The 19,368-nt window shown below is 43.6% G+C and overlaps 1 protein-coding gene and 1 long non-coding RNA gene across 3 annotated transcripts in view; one reads left to right on the top strand and one right to left on the bottom strand.

Moving 5' to 3' along the window:
• PIK3R3 (phosphoinositide-3-kinase regulatory subunit 3) overlaps positions 1–19,368 on the bottom strand; it is a 243,370-nt gene that overhangs the window by 77,547 nt on the left and 146,455 nt on the right. The window lies entirely within an intron of this gene.
• LOC128415841 (uncharacterized) lies at positions 7,192–12,818 on the top strand. Its single transcript, XR_008331083.1, has 2 exons — positions 7,192–7,243; positions 10,235–12,818. It is a non-coding gene; the product is annotated as an uncharacterized LOC128415841 (long non-coding RNA).

Here is a 19,368-nt window from a genome sequence, read left to right as displayed (position 1 = left end):
GGCAAACTCAGAATCAGCTAGAAAGGCAAAGCCCTTGATGTTGAGTTAGAAGGAGAGTACAGTGGTACCTCTAGATACAAACTTAATTTGTTCCGGAGGTCCATTCTTAACCTGAAACTGTTCTTAACTAGAGGCGTGCTTTCACTAATGGGGCCTCTTGCTGCCGCCGTGCTGTCAGCACACAATTTCCATTCTCATCCTGGGGCAAAGTTCTCAACTCGAGGTAACTCTTTCAGGTTAGCGGCATTTGTAACCTGAGACGTTTGTAACTTGAGGTACCACTGTAGTTGTTAGGATTTTAGTTGGCTGTGGGAAAAAGGTGTCAGTCTGCTAAATGTAGCAAGAGGGCAGGGTCAGAGCACACTGTGGGCTAACAGTTGGAATCCAAGGCTGTAGGAATGGGAGAAACAGATTCCTCTTGGAGGGTAATGCTATAAGCCCCTCTTTTGTAGGCTACGGTTATATGTGTGTGTGTTTAAATAAACCAAAAATCATAAAGACACCACAGTCTCCACTGTGCCTCATTTGCAAAGGAAACACAAACCCGGGGTAAGCACTTAAACCCGTGGAATCTTACAGTGCTGTGGAGACTGGGGTGGGGTGTAACAGTACTCAACTTTTTAAAAGCCATGGTTAGGATAAAATAAATCCGTTCCTCAGATCAGAATTCTTTCATTTGTAAGATATTAATGAGTAATAGAAGAAGAAAGTATCTAGTCTGGTGTTCCAAGAACTCATTTCATTAGCTAGCACATCAGGAGGAAAACCTCACATGATCTTTAAGCTAAACATCAACTAAGAATACTGAATGCAGCTAAAATGTAACTCAGCTGATTTTCTGCTGTCACACACCTCATTGTATCCCCCTCCTGAAACAATGGACGGAAACTCAGCTCAATGCAAATGAACTCGGCCAAACAATGTGTCTCCGGATCAGCTGCCAGCACCAGTGGGTTTGACCGGCTGCTGCTGCCAGTCAGTCTGAGATCTCCATCTCTGGGTTGTTCTGAGTTCAGCTTTGGGAACAGAGAAAGATTAAAAGACCTTCATATTGTGTAGGTGGGTAACTGAATCGGCAGACTGTTATGGATTTTCCTGTCATCCTGCAAATTCCAGGACTTCTTTCTTTGAAAAAAGCTAGAGAAACCAAATGCTTGGTGTGTTCCCTGTCTTGCATATATGAATGAAACACGGAAGGAGATAATAACATTTTGCACTCATAGGTTCATTTTATAAAGTGGCTGTACATAGGTGTGTGCAGATAGATAATATAAATACAGAGTAATATAAGAGTTATGTTCTCTCTCTGAGTGCCTTGCATATGGTCACCGGATATTGTCCCAAACAGACACTGGTCATGGTTATCGCTTACTGAGCTACACACTTGCCTTCAGACCATTCTCTGGACAGGCCATATATATCTGTTCTTCTGCCCTGTTTACGATCACAGAGCCAGGGCAACAATCACAGAGCCAGGGCAACATCCGTGTAACACTAGACAAAGCTGCCTTGCATACTATTTAAGTACTAGCCTTGGAACAAGGAAAATCATGGTGGTGGTGTTAGTAGAATGGTTTTATGCAGTGCTATTTTTCTAGAAAAAGAGGTGCCGGAACTCACCATGAATGCCTCCCTTATTCTCTTATAATGGCAATGGTGCCCACCTGAGAGGTACTGGAACTGAGTTCCCGTGAGTTTGGGCTGGGCAAAAAGCCCTGGTTTTATATTGTACAGAAAGGTGCTAATCAGCAGGGGGCATCCAATTCCACCCACACCCCACGACCAAACAATAATGTTGAGGCTGATCTTGATGGGAAAGCAGACCAGGGACGTATCCAAGGGGAAAGTGTTGCAATAAATGGTTGGTTAATTCAGTAACCCTCACATAGACAGGGTAAATGCACAACAAAGAGACAAGAAGATCACTTCAACATCTGTGCCATATAACTGTTAGCAAGTGTGGGGCGGTGGGAAGGAAAAGCTTGCCTGATGTAGTCTGCACCCAGTCACAGTCTGAAGACAGGATGTGGGAGGAAGTAGCAAACACTCCAATATTTATTAAATTATATACGCAGCTGCGTAGCTAGGGGGCGGGGCACACTGGGCGGCACTTACCTTGGGGGCGGCATGCCAGAGCCCAAGGTGATGCCCCAGTCCAGGCACCTCAGAGCATGCTGCACTGCTCCCCAAAGCAGCACCGCCTCAGGGCTGTGCTCATAGGGCGTCAAGCTGCTGCACCCCCCCCCCCAGCCACCAGAGGGGAGTTGAGAAGGACACAAAAAAAGCAGCATGGGGCTGGCCTCTCGCCGCAGGCTCCCCCTCAGCTGAGGGGGAGGCAGTGGGTGGACTCCTTGCAGGCTCTGTGCTGCTTGAAAAAGCAATGCAGGCCTGCAGGGCGCCCAAGCAGAATGCAATGGCTTATCTCCCAGTCCTACCTGAAAATACTGGAGAATGAACCTGGGACCTTCCGCATGCATCTGCCCTATCTCTGAGCTACACCCCTTCCCCATATTAATTCATCACATTTTTGTTCCACTCTTCCTCCTAACAACCCAAGGTGGCTGCATTATATGCAAACTATGGTTTACCTCCAGAATTGTTTTAAAAATCTGTGTATTTGTTTTTAACTTTGTTACACTAGAAACATTTGCCACAGATTATCCCTACGGAAAAGACTGTGGTTTGCATGTTTTTAAAATACATCTTAACCTCAGTCGTAGAGAAAGTTAGTCCTGATAAAGTCTCATCCACTGAGCACACCTTACTTTATCTGTATTGTGCTTGAAACAACTGTGTACATGCTAATCTTCTACCTCAAGTTTCTGAATTATATTTCTGATGGCAAATAATTTTTTTTGATGTGTATATATATTCAGAGTCATTATTGTTTTGCATTCAAAACAGGCTAATTTTATAACCTGAAATTGTGTTTGTTTTTACATTTATTTATGAGTTTGATTTTTTTCTTAACATTTTGCCTGAATTGTCCTACGTATAGTTCTCCCCACTCCCAAAAACAAGGAGAGAATGACCTCAGAATGACCTCTCCCACTAGCAGAGTTGCCTTACACCAAGTCAAACTATTAGTCCACCTCTCCCCATTTTGTCTACTCAGACTGGCATCAGCTTGCCAGGGTCTCAAAAGAAGACTTTGCACATGACCTGCTACCTGAACCTTTCAACTGGAGGAGCCAGGAGTTGAACCTGGAATCTTCTGCATTTTAAGCATGTGTTCTGTCCTTGAGCTAGAATACAGTTCTAGGGGCAGAAGTACAGTTTCAGGAATTGAAGCTCTAGCTGAAATCCAAGTAGCATCCCCATTTCAAATCTTTCATCAGTACAATTCATTAACCCATTCAATTATATTTATATAGAAAAAATAGTTTTCTGTCATTGGGACAAGCTGCAGAGTAGTTTGGTGGAGCATGTATCATAGACTGGAAATAATCCGTTCTCCTGAAATGCTACTTAACCTTCAGGGTAATCAACTGAAGCTGCTGTAGGATTGCTTATCTAGCCCCAGTGATGTTCTGAAAGTGACACAAGTCTGGGATTTTGTTGTTGTTACCATGATAGGACTCCACCGAAACCCATCAGGTCACTCTCATGCTACTGTTCCAGTGCCTTTGTAAAACTGCTTCTTTTCCATCCAGTTAAAATGACTCTCCCAGAGGACCTGCTCCAGCCTGTTTCATAGCCCTTGTCTTTCTACGCCTCCAGGAATTGCAAGTTCTTCTCTATCCTGTCAAACAATCCCACCACTGTTGCTTGTGATGACAGTCACTTCTGCCTTTCCTGGCATGTGGACCAGTTTCCCTGCATCTCTGCACCTCCTCATCACTACAAACCACAAATGAAAACATAGCACTTCCTGGCTGATATTGTTTTACTTTATGTAACACTGCAGGGATGTGCAGTGACACCTTACCAAAATAATGAAGCTGATTCCCTGCTCAGGATAGACAGATGTATTTTAAGGCCAGGCTTTGCCACCATAACTACTGCCTGTTTCGAAAGAATTACTCAGTGCTGCCCTGTACAAACAAAGGGGGTGGAGAACTAAGGGTGCTTTCATACAGGCCAAATAATTCCTGATTTAGCAATGACGTTTTGAGGTATTGGGGGTGGGGAGCAGTTTCTCCATGGATATGAAGATGTGATCACACACACTTGTCCAACACTACATTGCCAATCGTGACACACATGTGGCATGTGGCTATTGAATGCATGCTGTATGGACTCACCCCCACGACCATAGCAGGCAAGGGGTTGTTTTGGAAATTCCTTTATGCAACATCTAGGAAGCAGGAGGGTAGGACTGAGGACAGCCATCTAACATGTCTATGAATACAAATTAAATCTGCTCAGATAATCTACAGTAGAGAGATTTCAAGAACAGTAGGTGCTTGTTTGGATGGGCACTCACCTACCAGCGAATATGATGCTTGTTCCCCATTGCTGCCCTAAAGAATTAGACAAATTAATGGAGGAGAGGGCTATCAAAGGCTACAAGCCATTATGGCTATGCTTTGCCCCCACAGCTGGAGGCAGTAATGCTTCTGAATACTGGTGGCTGGAAACCACCAGTATTTTGTGCTCAAATCTTCCTTGCAGGTTACCCACAGGCATCTGGTTGGCCACTGTGAGAACAGGGTGCTGGAATAGGTTGGCCACTGGCCTGATCCAGCAGGCTCTTCTTATGTCTCTATGTCTGCATGTTCCTGACATCAGTTCTCCAGGGTTTCAGATGACAATCATTTCCAGTCCTAACTGGAGACACCAGGGGTCAATCCTGGAATTTCTTACATGCAAATCAGTACACTTCCACTAAGCTGCATATTTGCTTCACTGCTATATCCCATCTAGCTTTAAAAGGCCAAAGGGAGGCATTTTGCTTGTAAGGTGGTGATTCCAGAGCACCATACTTTTCAGAGACAGATCCAGATTGCAGTGTTGCAATGTTCACCTTAAGTGGTGAACAAACATACTCACAGAGACACAGACACACTCCCTTGTCCCCATTTCATTCTTTTTAAAAAACTGATCTGACTAGCAGATGAATCTTAGTTCAATACTGGCAACAGCACAGTAACTTCCATTGCACCTGAGGGTGCAGTAATATAGGAGAGTCAGGACTGGCCATGTAACACACAGCTTTGTTCTTCAAGGTTATGGAAAAGCCAGTAGGCAATAGCTAGGAGGCTGCTGTCACTGCTCCCCCTACAGCATTGGATACCTGAGGCAGTTGCCTCACTTTACCTAATGGTAGAGCTGGTCCTGCACACACCAGCCAAGCAAAAAGGCTGTGGCTTCAGTGTGAAACTTGCTTTCAGCCCATTTCTTGTCTGACAAATCTCACAGTAGAACATAGGTCTCCTATCCATGCTTTGGATTTGTTTTAGAATAATCCACATTCTGGCAGGATCCGAATGCAAGCCTGGGTGCTGAAGGGTGAATGCGAAGCACTTCTGGTGGGAGCCCTTTATTCAGGGACAAGGCAAGCGTATTTATTTTCTCCTTACTTAATTTCAACCTTGAGAATGCACTGATCTTCTCCACACCGCCCCCCCCCCCGCTTCTCTGGGTTGAGGATGACGATTTCTCTTGACTCCATTCCAAGAATGCTGTCTTCTCTTTATTGATGGGGATTGCGCCGTTCATTCTTATCAGAGGAATAGGTTTCAGCTATGCTCTCGCTCCATTAGCTCCGATACACCGTGGGGAATAAAGCTGCCCATCTCCTTCACTGCGAATGCCGGCAATGGAGCGCTACCCTGGTTGCTGCCAACTCGGTGATGTCATCTTCAACTGCAATGCGACCTCCCCTCCTGGCCTTGTGCAAAACTCCCTTAATGAGGCGTCTGTGCTCCTGGCTGCTTCCCTGTTGGCACTCAGGAAAGCAAAGGGCGTGCTGCACAAATCCATCTTTGCAGGCATTCATCTTTATTGTTGCATACTGACCCAAAGTACCTCTCTCCCTCCGATGAGCCTGATTGAAATTCAATGGGAGAGAAAAAAAATGCCAGGAGAACAATTTGTCCTTAACTAAACACAGCCTTTTTCTTCCCCCTTCCCCCTCCCCCTCTGTGCAGGAGCTGCTGTTAGTTTGCTTCCAAGATTCTCCTTCGGGCAAGGATAAAAGATTGGGAGCCTGAATTTCTAAACATTAGCTAAATCTAGTGGATGGACCCGTCCCCACACCTCTTCACTATACAGCATTTACAGTCAGATGCAAAATACTATACACAAGATGCAGAAGCAACCCCCCAAGAAAGTAACGTGAGATTCCTCTTCTCTGTTACAGGAGCGTATTTCCTCCGGACAAAGCCTGCATACAAGGCAAGGCTGCACCTTTTTATTCTGATGAACTGCCCTGGTCATTTTATTTTAAATAAAATGAAGGTTAGTCTAAGGAATGATTTACCCAAGGTCATTCCGTGAGCTTCTTGCATGAGCAAGGAATTGAACCTGAGCTTCTTACAATCAAATCTGTGATAGAGCCACCTCTGAAAGACACAAATATATTTTTCTGGGAAGTTTGTGAAAATATTGCATAAGAATTATAACGTATGTCTGCCTTAGACAATGTCCATATGGCAAAACTCTTGAGAGAATGTTCACACTTTACTCTCTCTGGAATTCTAAAGTACATAGATTATGCTTCCAATATTACACCACCACAAATCTTGTTGTTTTCTGAGTGTACACCCAACATTCTAACCCAGTTTCCCTCAACCTGACGCCCTACAGATATTTAGGACTACAACTGCTATCATCTCTGACCACTGGCCATGCTGTCTGGGGGTGATGGGGCTTGTATTCCAGAACATCTGGTGGACACCAGGTTGTAGGAAGGCTGCTGTAGCATGCATGTTTTTGCTTATGCTTCAGGGAGTGCATTTGACAAATGCTGTCTCCGAAGGTTTGATGATGTCATCACTGCACTCTCAGTGGAAAGTTCCGTTGACTTTAGCCAAAACTGGACAAGGTCTCTAGCACTAGGAAATGTTGTATTTTCCTAAGGGTGGCCAACAGAGCATGAATAGCTTCATATTCACAGCAAACATGATGGTGATAGAGAATACCTATGTGAGATACAATATATATATATTTTCAATCAGTCACTGGTAATTCTATTCTGTGGCTCCCAAGGCCTGTTTGTAAAAATATAGTAATAACCTATTCTTGCAGTTAGATCATGAGTTGGTTGGACAGAAGGAGAAGAGGAGCAGAGCATGAGGAGGTAATGCAAGACAGTGTGAGGGCAGCAGCTGCCTAACAATACTAGCACACAGCTTCACCATTTCATTGCAGAGCTTGTGATTTGGGCCTCACATGATTGCAATAAAATCACAAGAGCAGCCATCTGGGTGTGTATGCATATATTTGGCAATCCACAATGGTACAGTATCTTCACAACACTGAGACCTTCTGATAGACTAATCAAAATGTAAAACATAGAGGACACTTGAAGTCTGCTAGTGCTTTCACTATACTTCTCCTCATTAACATCTCGTATCAGTGTTGTGCTAGGCACTGCACAGAACACAGAAATCATACAGAGCCTGCTGAGAGTTCTTGCAGCCTACAATAGCCAGGCATGACAGGGATGGACAGAGGCCATTGGGTAGTTGACAGTTAAGGTACAACAGAGGAGATGAGGGGCTGCTGTGGTCTGTATACTTATGGAAGTGAAGTGCTCTGAAGCAAGAGACACCTGTGATGGTCTCAGGAATAATCAAAATAAGAGATATTTGTCAACCAACTTCTTAACTATGGTAGGGTCAAATAGTGGCACCTTAATTCAGATGGAGTTGCAAAATGAGCCTTAAAAGCCATGTTTGATAGATAGATAGATATTCAGATCTATCTATCACCTATCTAATCTATCATCATCATCTATCTAACTTGATATACTGTATTGCAATAGGCCCCTCTGAATCTGTGTGTTCTCTGAATGTGTCTCATGCTCAGAACAGTTTGAGCAAAGAATTTATAGCCAGCTGGGTACACATAGAAATGCATAGGTGCATAGAACAACACTGTTACAAGTAACCATATTCTGTTTCTGACAGCAATGGCCGATAAGACCAGGTAGTATATTTTGTGACCAAAGACACTGGACGAGGGTGCTGGAAGCATGGTGGTAGGTGATGCACAGTTGATGACTCACCCAGTAATACCTCCAGCCACTTGCTAATGATATTAATGGAATGTACCTGTGTGAGGAGCTACTAGCCAGTCATCAGCTACACACCATGGCATTGATCAAGCCACCCCATGCCTCCAACAAGACTCCTGCCATTAAGAGAATGGGGCTCTATTCCCCACACACAATTTGGTTCCTGTTCTGCAGTGGCAGACATCCTGTATCTGCCACATCACCTCCTTGCTATTCCTGCCCTCCTACATTCTACATTCCTGTAACCTGATACCTGCACCAAATTCATTGAAAGAGAATAGAACGTAAGCAACTGCAATCTGGATATGGTGAGGCTGAAATTCTCTCCACCCGCCTCCCCACAACTCCCCGCTCTGTCTCCACACATACACCATCATCCATTTGCATAAACTATTAAGCAGCAAGCTAAATAGATGTGGCCTCTTTAGGCTGTAATCCAGCGCTGAGATGAGCTAAGCGCACAGCACTTACTGCTCCATGTAATCAATTCCAGTGCAGCACATTCATTATCGTTGCCTTTAGCATTAATATGTCTCATAAAGAAAATGCTCCCATGTGTTGCCCAAGGCCTCAGCAGCTTGTTCGCTGCCCCTAGTTCTCTCTGATTCCTCCTTTAAAAAAATAAGTAAATTAAAAAGCAGCTCTAATTATTGTCCCTGCTTCCATGGATTCCATTCAGCCACTGATCTCCATGTGTCAGCGTCGGGTTGTGGGCAGCTGTGTGAGGTGAGCTGGGGGCCAGGAACTATGGGATGAGCCAGAAGTCAGGAGCAAAGGACAAATCAGTAAGCAGGATCACGGAGCTAAGCCAGGTGTCAAGACTGAAGAGCAAGTCAGAACTGGAGGACACAGAAGACAGGATTGAGATGCAAGCCAGAGGTCAGAACCAAAGGACAATATATGAACACACCAGAGCTCAGAAATAGGTTCAAGCAAGACTCAACTGGCACAGCAAGGACTGCGCCTGCCTGTTCAGGAAGATCCAATGGCCAACCTGGGTGGGCAGAGTCAGTTCAGGGCCTGAGGGTACTCCACTGAGTAGCTATTCACATGCAGTTCAGTGGCTCACCACAAGGGGAGCCATCCTGATGGCTTCCACCACTGCTTTCTTATGTGGATATAAGTTTCTGAACAATGTCAACAGAAGCTTGGTGAGCTACACAATGGTACCTCGGGTTACATATGCTTCAGGTTACAGACTCCGCTAACCCAGAAATATTACCTTGGGTTAAGAACTTTGCTTCAGGATGAGAACAGAAATCGTGCAGCAGCGGCGCAGCAGCAGCAGGAGGCCCCATTAGCTAAAGTGGTGCTTCAGGTTAAGAACAGTTTCAAGTTAAGAATGGACTTCCGGAACGAATTAAGTTCTTAACCCGAGGTACCACTGTATATACACTAATGTTCTCTGCAGGATGCAGCAGGTGATTTTCCATGTCTGTCCCTTACAGATTTGAGGATCTGGTATGCTCTAATGTGCAGGTAACGTGCAATCTGCATTGTGCCATGCACCAGCTCAGTCTTCATCTGCTCTACAGACAGTTTCTGATTCAGGGTTGGCACATTGGGGAGTACTGAGGAACAGCATCAACTTATAGCTGCCACACACCATTCTGTTTAAGCAAGAGCCACACGTTCTATTTCCATTGCTGCTGCTTCAACCCAAGTGGAGGCATGATTAACTGCACTCCAGGCATGGCCAGAGTTGCAAGGCATTCATCTTAACATGTGAACCACTGCTTCGGTCAATTAACCAAGGAGGTAAATCATGGGTGTCTCTAAAGCCAGATCTCCTATAATAAGGGAGCAAAAATTTAGGTGGCCAGAAACAACTGGTGCCTAGAGCAGTTGGTCCTGGTGCCTGGGTTGGCGAAGAGCCGTTGCTGTTTTGTTTTATGGTTTTATTTCACAGTGGTACTTTTAAACCTTGTACAGTGAATTGAATGCTGGATGAGTGGCATAGAAATATTTAAGTCCAATAAGATTAGTAAACGTAGCAATATAAAGATAGTGATGATTTCCAGGTATGCATGCCCTCTGCCATCTCTGTGTTAGGTAGTGCCTGAATAGAAGCCAAAAGGACTGCACCACCATTACAACTGAGTGGATCAGTTCACAGGCTCCCAAGAGAGGCAGGGATGGGGTTCAGCAATGGAAGGAAGATGGACCAAAGCAAGAGGCAGGTTGTCACAGCCAGAGTGCAGAACAGCAAGGAATCATCATCATCCTGTCATGGGGGCACTGGGTTGCATCCCCTCATAATTCTGCACCTGGGGCCATGGCCACACACACACACACACACACACACACACACACACACACTATGCCACTGCCAGGGGGAGTCTCTGTAAGTTCTGCATTGTTTTAGCTGCTGACCTAGCTCTCATAAAAGAAATAAAAGTGCATTAGACAACAGCAACTAAGGTGTGCCATGCCAGGGATGTGTGCAAAGTAAGGAATGTGATCAGTAAAATAAATCCAAATGACTCAATTTTTAGCATATTCAGTATGAGAAAGCAGAAGTTGTCTCAAGCCACTAGCCACTCCATATCCCAAACAGAGTGGAGTTCAGTCATGGACTTTTCAGTAGCACGGAGTCCAAAGTTCCCTGTCGAGGTGAAATCTGGTGTCGGCAAAACTCATCCCTGCCCTCGGGCTGCCCACCCCCTCGAGCTCTGGGCCACTGCCTCCCCAACAAGAATCCCCTGGCAGAGTAATGTAGGAATTAAGGTATCAACTGGTAGTTGCTGTGAAGAGCTCAGGGAGGGGAGCTGTGAGGATAACATTGAGTCCCCCGCCTCCCAATTTCAATCCCCCTAAATTGCTTACTCTCCCATTAGGCTGCCTACAAATGTGGTTGCAAAATTGGGGGGCCATTTTTGCTCAGCTCTGCTTTTCAGCCTCTCTGTGATAACAGGCTTTTAGTCCTCTGATACAAGTAATTCCACACAATGGCTGGGATCCAAACTCCTTCAGATGCCTACAAAGAGTGTCTTTTAAGGTGCCTGTGTGTACACAGCAGCGCTTCCCACTTTCTTCTTCTTCCTGACAACAGGTCTTTGTGCCTCATAGCAGGATGTTTCTGAAGTTGCTTCAGTTTTGGAGGCAGCAACATGGTTTAGTTTAAAAACTAATGAGTCCCATGACTTTTTTTTTTTGAGAAAGACCATTTAAAATGTTTGACCTCACTAAGGTTTAGAAATCTTCTGATGTGCATTGGCCATTGTGACAAAACTCCAGGATAATGAACTTGATAGAATCAACACAGGCTCATGCCGGATTGTCAGAATATGTCTGACAGAGTGCATCAGAAGGCTGATAAATACACCACTCTCTGATTGTATGAATGGTTGGAATGTGTTATACTTCCAGCTAAACTAAATGTGAGTACAATTAACATGAAAGCTTTTAAAAATGCCTAATAGCAGCAAAGAACGAGTTCAAGCAGCATCAGGACTACAGGAAAAGAGGAGGGAGACATCAACTCTTCCTCTCCACTGTGATCATCCCGTTCAGACTTGCAAACAGCAGCAGGGGTGGCAATTTTTCCAGACTATGGCAGGGGAGGAAAGGGTTAAGCTCTTCTCTGCACTCTCTGAGCTCTTGATGTTAGGACTCGCCTACAGCTGCTATACCTTTTTTATTTTTTAGAAAAGTATTTAAATTGCATTCATGCAATTAATGTCATGCCTAGTTTAGCCCTTAATCAATGTTGATCAGCTTGAGCACCTACACTATAGCATGGAGTCTGGATTTCCCTTCCTGCTTTGATTCTGGTAACAGAATTAGGGTGGCACTGATTTTGGGTTTAGTGGTCTGTGTTAGTCTTTGTTGCTGCATATTAGCATGGATTTCTGCGTACCAGGAAGTTGGGCTTGAAGCAGACAATTAGTGGGCAGGAGTAGGAACAATGGTCAATTTAAGAATTCTAGGAAGTTTCCATTTAAAGGATCACAAAGGCACTACCTTCTTCCAAGATGGCAGGTTCCAAGGCCACTTACACTCTGGCACCAGTGCACTCCCACTGCTGGTGTTTGGAGCTGTGTATACGCAATATTACCAACAAACCTGTAGCTTATTGAGAAATACTGCTGTTTGATATGTTTTCCCCTCAAATTACCTTCCACCTGATTAGAAAGCCACATTCACTTCGCAGATGACAACTTCATAAATAGGAGTTGGGGAGCTGCAGGTGTGGGAAAACCAAATAATGTGCACCAAGTGAAGACATTTCTGCCTCATCTCTGGTGTACAGAAATGTGCAAATGTGACCTGAAATGCAGTCTGGGAAGGCGGCCGGGGTGGGGTTTGACCTCGCTGTGTTTTAAGCTGCTAATGTGTACATAGCCCAAGTCTCTTAAAGCCGGTGACTGATGACTTAATCCAAATGGTTTGTTTCTCAAATGCTTTTCTGAGTGTTTTTACTCCCCTGTTTCTAGCCAACGCTGCTATGCAAAATTGCCACAAGTTCTTTTCTTTTCCAATACCTGATGCGTTTGATGTCCATTTTCTCCCTCTGAAGAAATCAATGTCTGTATCAGTAGATGAATGTATTGGTTTTGCCTCTCCAAGACAAGCCTTTTCAAACAAGATGGTATATTCTGTAGCCACGTCATTTTAATTAAAAATATACCAGGGAGCTATTCATACTGGGGGCACATGAAAGGTTTCAGCAATATGCCCTGGAGCAGTTCAAACTTAATAAAGTCAAGGTGGGCCTTGGAGGACACCAGGCTTGCCTTTGATGGAGCCAAATAGATTTATAACATCTTCTAACAGCAAAGAGTTTTGTTCTTAGCAAAGAATATTTGATGGGGTATATGCAACGTAGTGGGAAAAGAGTCATGGGGTGGGGGAGAGAGAAAAGGAAGACTTTGTTGTTTTGTTCATTAGAGAACTCAGCTAGGAAAGTGCGGCTTAACCTCCTCTTTGCTTATACTGTAGCATGTTTAATTTCAAAACAAGACTGGACCAGAACACAAACTCCAGCCTGATTTATCTAGTCTTGCTTCCACCTGCGATGTCAATTTGATATCTTAGAAAGAAGGCAAATAATCTAGGATTGGTTAGAAGGAGGGAAGAAAACAATAACTGATAAGAATATTTACTTTTACAGCACATAAAAAGACCAAAGGGATGGCCAGTGAAATTTGTAGGCAACAGGCTTTGTGACATTACATGACCTTCCCTTTTTAACCTGCTTGGCTATAGCAGAGAGCACGAGAAAAGTGGCAAATTCAGTTATCAGTTGAGGATGTATGCTAGCCATGTTTACATCTTTGTCAGCTAATGAGGCCCAAGTACCTTTATACAATATCCACAGCTGCTGTGGCTTTTGCTTTCCTTTGACCGTGCCATACTGTCCCTTGCAAAAAGCTAGAGAAGTCTCTCCATTTCTGGCAAATGTCTCAGTTCATTCAATCAATAACTGTACAAGAAAAGGGTTGTTTGAAAGCCTTTTGATCAAAGATATCGTGTGACCACAGCACAGCACATGACTCCCTATGGCATCAGAGAAATTCAGCCAATGGCAGCCAGAGGATATGACAAGTGGGTAGATGACTCATTTGAAGGATGCTCATGGACCTGCTGTGAAACCTTGAGGTCTGTTGCAAGTGCCAGCTTCATTGAGACAGCAACTCAATCACATTTTATGGGATTTAGGGAATAACCTGGTAAGAGTAAGATAAGGAAGACTGAACTAACAGTAAAGTGATAGAGAAGAGAGGGAGGTGGACACTCCAGGAGATTTGACAGCGAATAATATTTGCTGTTCTGATGGGTCACCATTGTATGAAATTATATCATTCTACCAAATATATATTACGCACACATGCATTCAAAGAAAAAGAAAACAGTAAACATTGTACACTGTTATGGAGTTTTAAATTTTATATGTATATATTTATTTGGCATTTGCTATAGTAGTAAAAGCTTGGAGGGAGAACTGAGCATGAAGGTTGGCTCAGGTGGTCTGCATCTTAGCCAAAGCCTTGTCAACTAGGGCATGAGCGAGTGAGAAGAGGAGGTCCCTGCAGTTCACAATTCTCATGTCTCAACCCACAAGTTGCTGGTGGTATGGCAGCAAGCCAAGCAGTGTTTCTGCTATGTGTAGGGTGGGGCCGGAGATTGATATTAAAAGCTGCTATAAAGAAAAACTAAGCAGGTACTAGCAACCAAACCAATGAATATGGTAAGAAGCTGATTTGGATAGCATGAAAAAGGATGGACATACTGAAAAGCATATCAGAATATAATTGGGCCCAACTCTTATCTGAATGAAGCAACTGCATATTTGTACCGCTTCCCCTGATTGATAGACAGACTGCATTGACTTGGGGGTGTTTCTGAGCCAAACCATGGCTTAGCCCTGGGGAGTGCAGCAGGGCCGACAGTTTACCCCATACAGGGGCTAATGCAACAGGAATATTCTGATGACTGCCTTTGTGGGAGCACTGATATTGCATCAGGACTTGAAACCAATCTCACAGAGCAGTGGTTCCCAATTAGCTAAGTACTGTTTCCAAAAGCCAAGCCATGAATCCCCTACTTTTGAAAATGTTGATACCTCTGTGGTAGTTTTTGTTCTGTGAATGGTGCCATCATACCCTCCAACATGTCCCAGCGGAAAATTGGGCTGTGCTCTCACGTGAGTTACGTGACCCGCATGAGAGCACGGCACCCAAAAGATGCACATCTGGCTGCAATCTCACACGTTTTGGGGCTCTGTGTTCTCATGCGAGATGTCCCGGACAGTTGATAGATATGTGCCACGGACCTCCTGGAGGACCTCCAATTGGGACCACCCTAGAGGGCTTTGGAGTTGGCTGGGTGCTGTGCTAGCTTTTGTTTCTACAGCTATTGTTGTGGCATTTGCTGCTGAGAGTACACAGGACCACATTTATGCTATGCCAACATTAGCCCTAGCATAGAGGGACCATAGGATCATCCTGAAAGCAAAACTTTGCTCCACTGTAAGAATGCAGATGCTTAGAGCTCCGATTAGAATCACACAAACGCACACATATATATGGAAATAAATAAATCTGACATACTGTCAATGTTTAGATTATTTTTCTTTTCTTTTTTTACATTTTCACAAGAGCAGGAAATTAGAGGGAGCAGACAATCATTATTTAATGGCAGCAGAAGCTCAGTTTCAGATGCATATCTAGGCAAATTCTTCCAAGCATAGCATACACCCCCCCCCCAATATGAAGTGATTGCTGGCTTGGCATATACATCACCCCTGAGAGTCAAAGATAAGGGAAAGCCGTGCAGGTCAACCCGAACATGAATTGTTGATAAAATCTATATAGCACACAGCACTGTGGATTAGCATACATGTACAGAGGAGAGAGCAATGGCATTGTAACATTTATTACAGTGAGCCATGAATGAAAAACAAGCATCAAACAGAACATGCACACTGTATGAGAAGAACAGGTCAACAGGGATTGGGGGGCAAGGGGGCAGTTTTGCTACCAGACAGGTAGCATCATACTTTGATAAATGCATTTTCATGCCTGAAGTGAAGAACAAGATGGTGCCTCCCTTCCGTTCAATGCACGAAAGTCAACTGAACTGACAGATGAATCTTACTTCAACATTGATAACGGTATAAATCAGTATCCATATATATAAATCAGTATCCACACATATAAGGGAATGCTAATTAAAAATAGCACATATTTGGCATCACACACCAATACAGATTTCTAAAATAACATCTGGACACTTGCCATATTACTGGCGTGGGGGCAGAGGTACATTTTCTCTGGTTTATACTGGGATTGCCTGCTGATTTATATATTTGGATTAATGTTTAGAGGGAGATCTCCAGTATATGTAGAAATGATATTGTAATGACCTGCCCAATTTTCATTGTTAAATCTCTGCAATGGCTATGTGTGTAATTCATACTCAAAAGACCTCCTAAGATGGATGCTGGCTGCAGCCAAAACCTTGATAGTGGAACGGCGGAAAACACTGAAGGACTTGCAGTTAACACTTTGGTACAAAAATGTGTGGATACTAGTGATTTCAGACAAGGGTTCTCACTACATCACAGTGGCTCTCCCAAAGGCTGGACCGGTTCCATGCATTAAAGAGTGTGTGGAGGTGTGTATAGCTGCTCTTTACTAGGACTGTAAAAGAAGGATTCAGACAAACATCTGAGTGATGCAGTCACTGCGTGTGGGAACCAGCCATTTGACTTGGCTGGCGCTACCAAACAACACCTCCTGGAATTCCTTGCAAGGTGTGTGGTGTGGCAGGAAGAGGAAAGTTGTGTTCTTACACTTTGGCTATGGCATGTCACAGCTTGGCTATGAAGAGCTGAATCTCAGTGGCAGGGCATTTTCCTTGTGTACAGAAGGTCCCAGATTTAACCTTTGACATCTCCAGGTAGGCATGGGAGACACTTCTATCCAAAACCCTGGAGAGCCACTACCAGTCAGTGTAGACGATATTGGGCTAGATGGACTTGACTCAGTACAAGACAACTTCCTGTGTTCCTAGGAACTTCAATTACTTGATTGACCTCTGCCATCTTCCCTTTGGCTGCTCCTCAGGAGCCACCCAAAGGGAATGACAAGAAGTGGCTCAGTCAAGATTCGGTAGGAAAGATTCAGAATTGAGACCGGGGGGGGGGGGGATATTGTCAGGAGAGTTGTGGCACCTGTCACCAATGGAAGTGAGACCTTGCCATTACAGGTGGTTAGGATGCTGAGGCTGATGTAGCACAATGCTATTTGTTGTTGGTTGATTCTGTGCCACAGATGGTCATGATTCTGAGGGTGGCAGTGACTTTTGGAAGAAAAAGAGAGAGTAATTTCTCTTACAAATGGTACATAAAAACAAAAAACAAATAAACAAGTCATCACTGAAGGAAGCTTAATTATCTGGCATATTAGTCCCAGGAAGACTGATTAGGGAGCAGGTAGAAATAATTGATCATTAAGTTCAGTAACTGATTACTTTGTGCTGTAGTTTATCATACAGTTATCTCACTACTGCTGGCTTAATCACTGGACCCTCATCCCAGATATGGGGGAACTAGTTGTAGTGACTCAGTGGAGAGGTATAGGCACTCCAAACATGCTCAGAGGTATCCTACAATCAGCTTTCCAATAAAGTTGTCTCAGCTTAGGTATCGTATAGTACAGTGGGCTCATACTCCAGAACCCTATGAAACCAGGGGACCAACTTAACTAAATTTGTAGGATCTAGTCCATAAACTATATTATACTCAGTGTTCTCTAATTATAGATGGCTGGATATATAACCATGACTGGATGTGTGAGACACACTAATCTGCCAGGACAAAGGGTTCAAAACCAGTGGGAGCAACTGGGAACTAGCTGGGAAAGAGCTGTTTTGGATTGAGAGTCAGAACTACTGCTGCTCTGAGACTAGTATCATTTGCCCATATGCAATTCCTTCTGTGTCCATATAAGGCCTGCACAACCTGTACATTCCCTAAAACAGTGAAGTGACACTTACAAGGACATGATAAATCTCCAGTGCAGGTGGGTGTTTCGATGTACAGTTCTAGCAATGTCAGCTTGAATCAACATCACGACTTTGACTTCTGCATCAACCACAACTACTGCCTCCACAATGAAACCGAAAGGAAGGATAGCTGCTGGCATTTCCACCTCCAGCTAGCAGGGAATGTATGTAAATTAACCACTACCAGCACCATGCTCCTGTAAGGCTGATAAATGGAAAAAATAGGGCACTTGTCAGCCACCTAATAGGTGTCTGCAAGCTCAGATCACAAGGAAAGGGGCTGAATGACAGAATGGGTAGGAGACATGGCCAGATTATAATAGGGCAGTTGGAATGGTTACACAAGAGACCATACTTGCAGACTCTGAACTTTCTATCTTTTCTGCTTTTTGAAAGTAAGTCTCTAGATCTCCAGGAAGTAAAGTTATGAAGCAAAATGTGCAGCCAACTTTTTGAAGCCATTTCTGGAAGATGAGCCAGTCTGGCTGCTCATACTTTTCAGTGTTTTAAGCCAGTGAGTAAAGTCTGAATTATGTTTGATGAGTGTTTGAATGCCAGGCTACAGGAACCCCCAGGGTCCTAAAGAGCTGCTATTTCCCTTGCTCTTTAGTGCACTCTTCCTGCTTAGTTTGCCCTTCCTTTCTAGCAACCAAAATTCACATTTCTTATGGTGGGTTCATTTGATATCACATACACCCCATATTTTCAGCAAATACTATTGCACAATAGTGCAAATGGGTGTTAAATAATCCTCCTTCCCCACAAATGGCAAATGCAAAATGTGAAAATGTGGAAAGAGGCTTTGAGATGTCTCCTGCTGTGTAGGAGATGAACTCCAGGAACTCATTAAGAATTCACTATATAGTTAACTTACAATGCAATGGTAAACATGTCTGCTCCTAAGTACCTCTTAAGTAGAGCTTGACCTAGGGAAGGACAGGATTGCAAAATCAAACAATTCCAACACAACTGAATTATTATTAATAGAATAAAAATGAATCCATAACATTTAAAAATCCATTTTTCTTATCTCAGTGATTTTGCCATTGGGAAAGAACATTAGTAAGTGGAAACAGATTTTGTACTGAGAAGTTAGGAAAACTCTGACTGTGCTTTTTTTACTGTACTATTTTACCTATAAGAGTAAAATCATCACTAAAATGAAAGCAGTTCACACTGCTTTCCACAGTCCCCTATGCCCAGTGGCTACAGGCCTAAGTTAATCAATCCTAGGAATCAATCCTTTGTGCATACGTACTAACCTGGGAGTAAGCTCAACTGAGCACAAGTGAGACCTATGCATTTAAAATATACTGTAAACACGCCAATTTAATATTCCTTGAAGCCTTGAAGCTATACAAATTTGCAAGGAAGGAATGGCAAAAAACATGGTCCTTTATAGTACAAATATGCATTAATGGAACTGAAATTTGATGTCTGTGATTCATGCACTAAGTCCCCTTTTGCAGCCATTGATGCCTCTTACATCTTCACAACAGTGAAACTGTACTTGCTTAGAATATTTTTTTGGAATCCACAGAAATTTATGATTAAGACACACATGAAAAAAAAATGTTGAAATCATTTATATCAGGTTTCTTCTTCTGATTCCTTTGTTCAGGTATAGTGAAATAGTGCACTTCACCTGAATTTCCAGAAATTATGACATGAGATTT

This window comes from Podarcis raffonei, chromosome 6 (genome assembly GCF_027172205.1).
Source record: "Podarcis raffonei isolate rPodRaf1 chromosome 6, rPodRaf1.pri, whole genome shotgun sequence".
NCBI lineage: Eukaryota > Metazoa > Chordata > Lepidosauria > Squamata > Lacertidae > Podarcis > Podarcis raffonei.
This window is presented reverse-complemented; position numbering and strand designations above follow the sequence as displayed.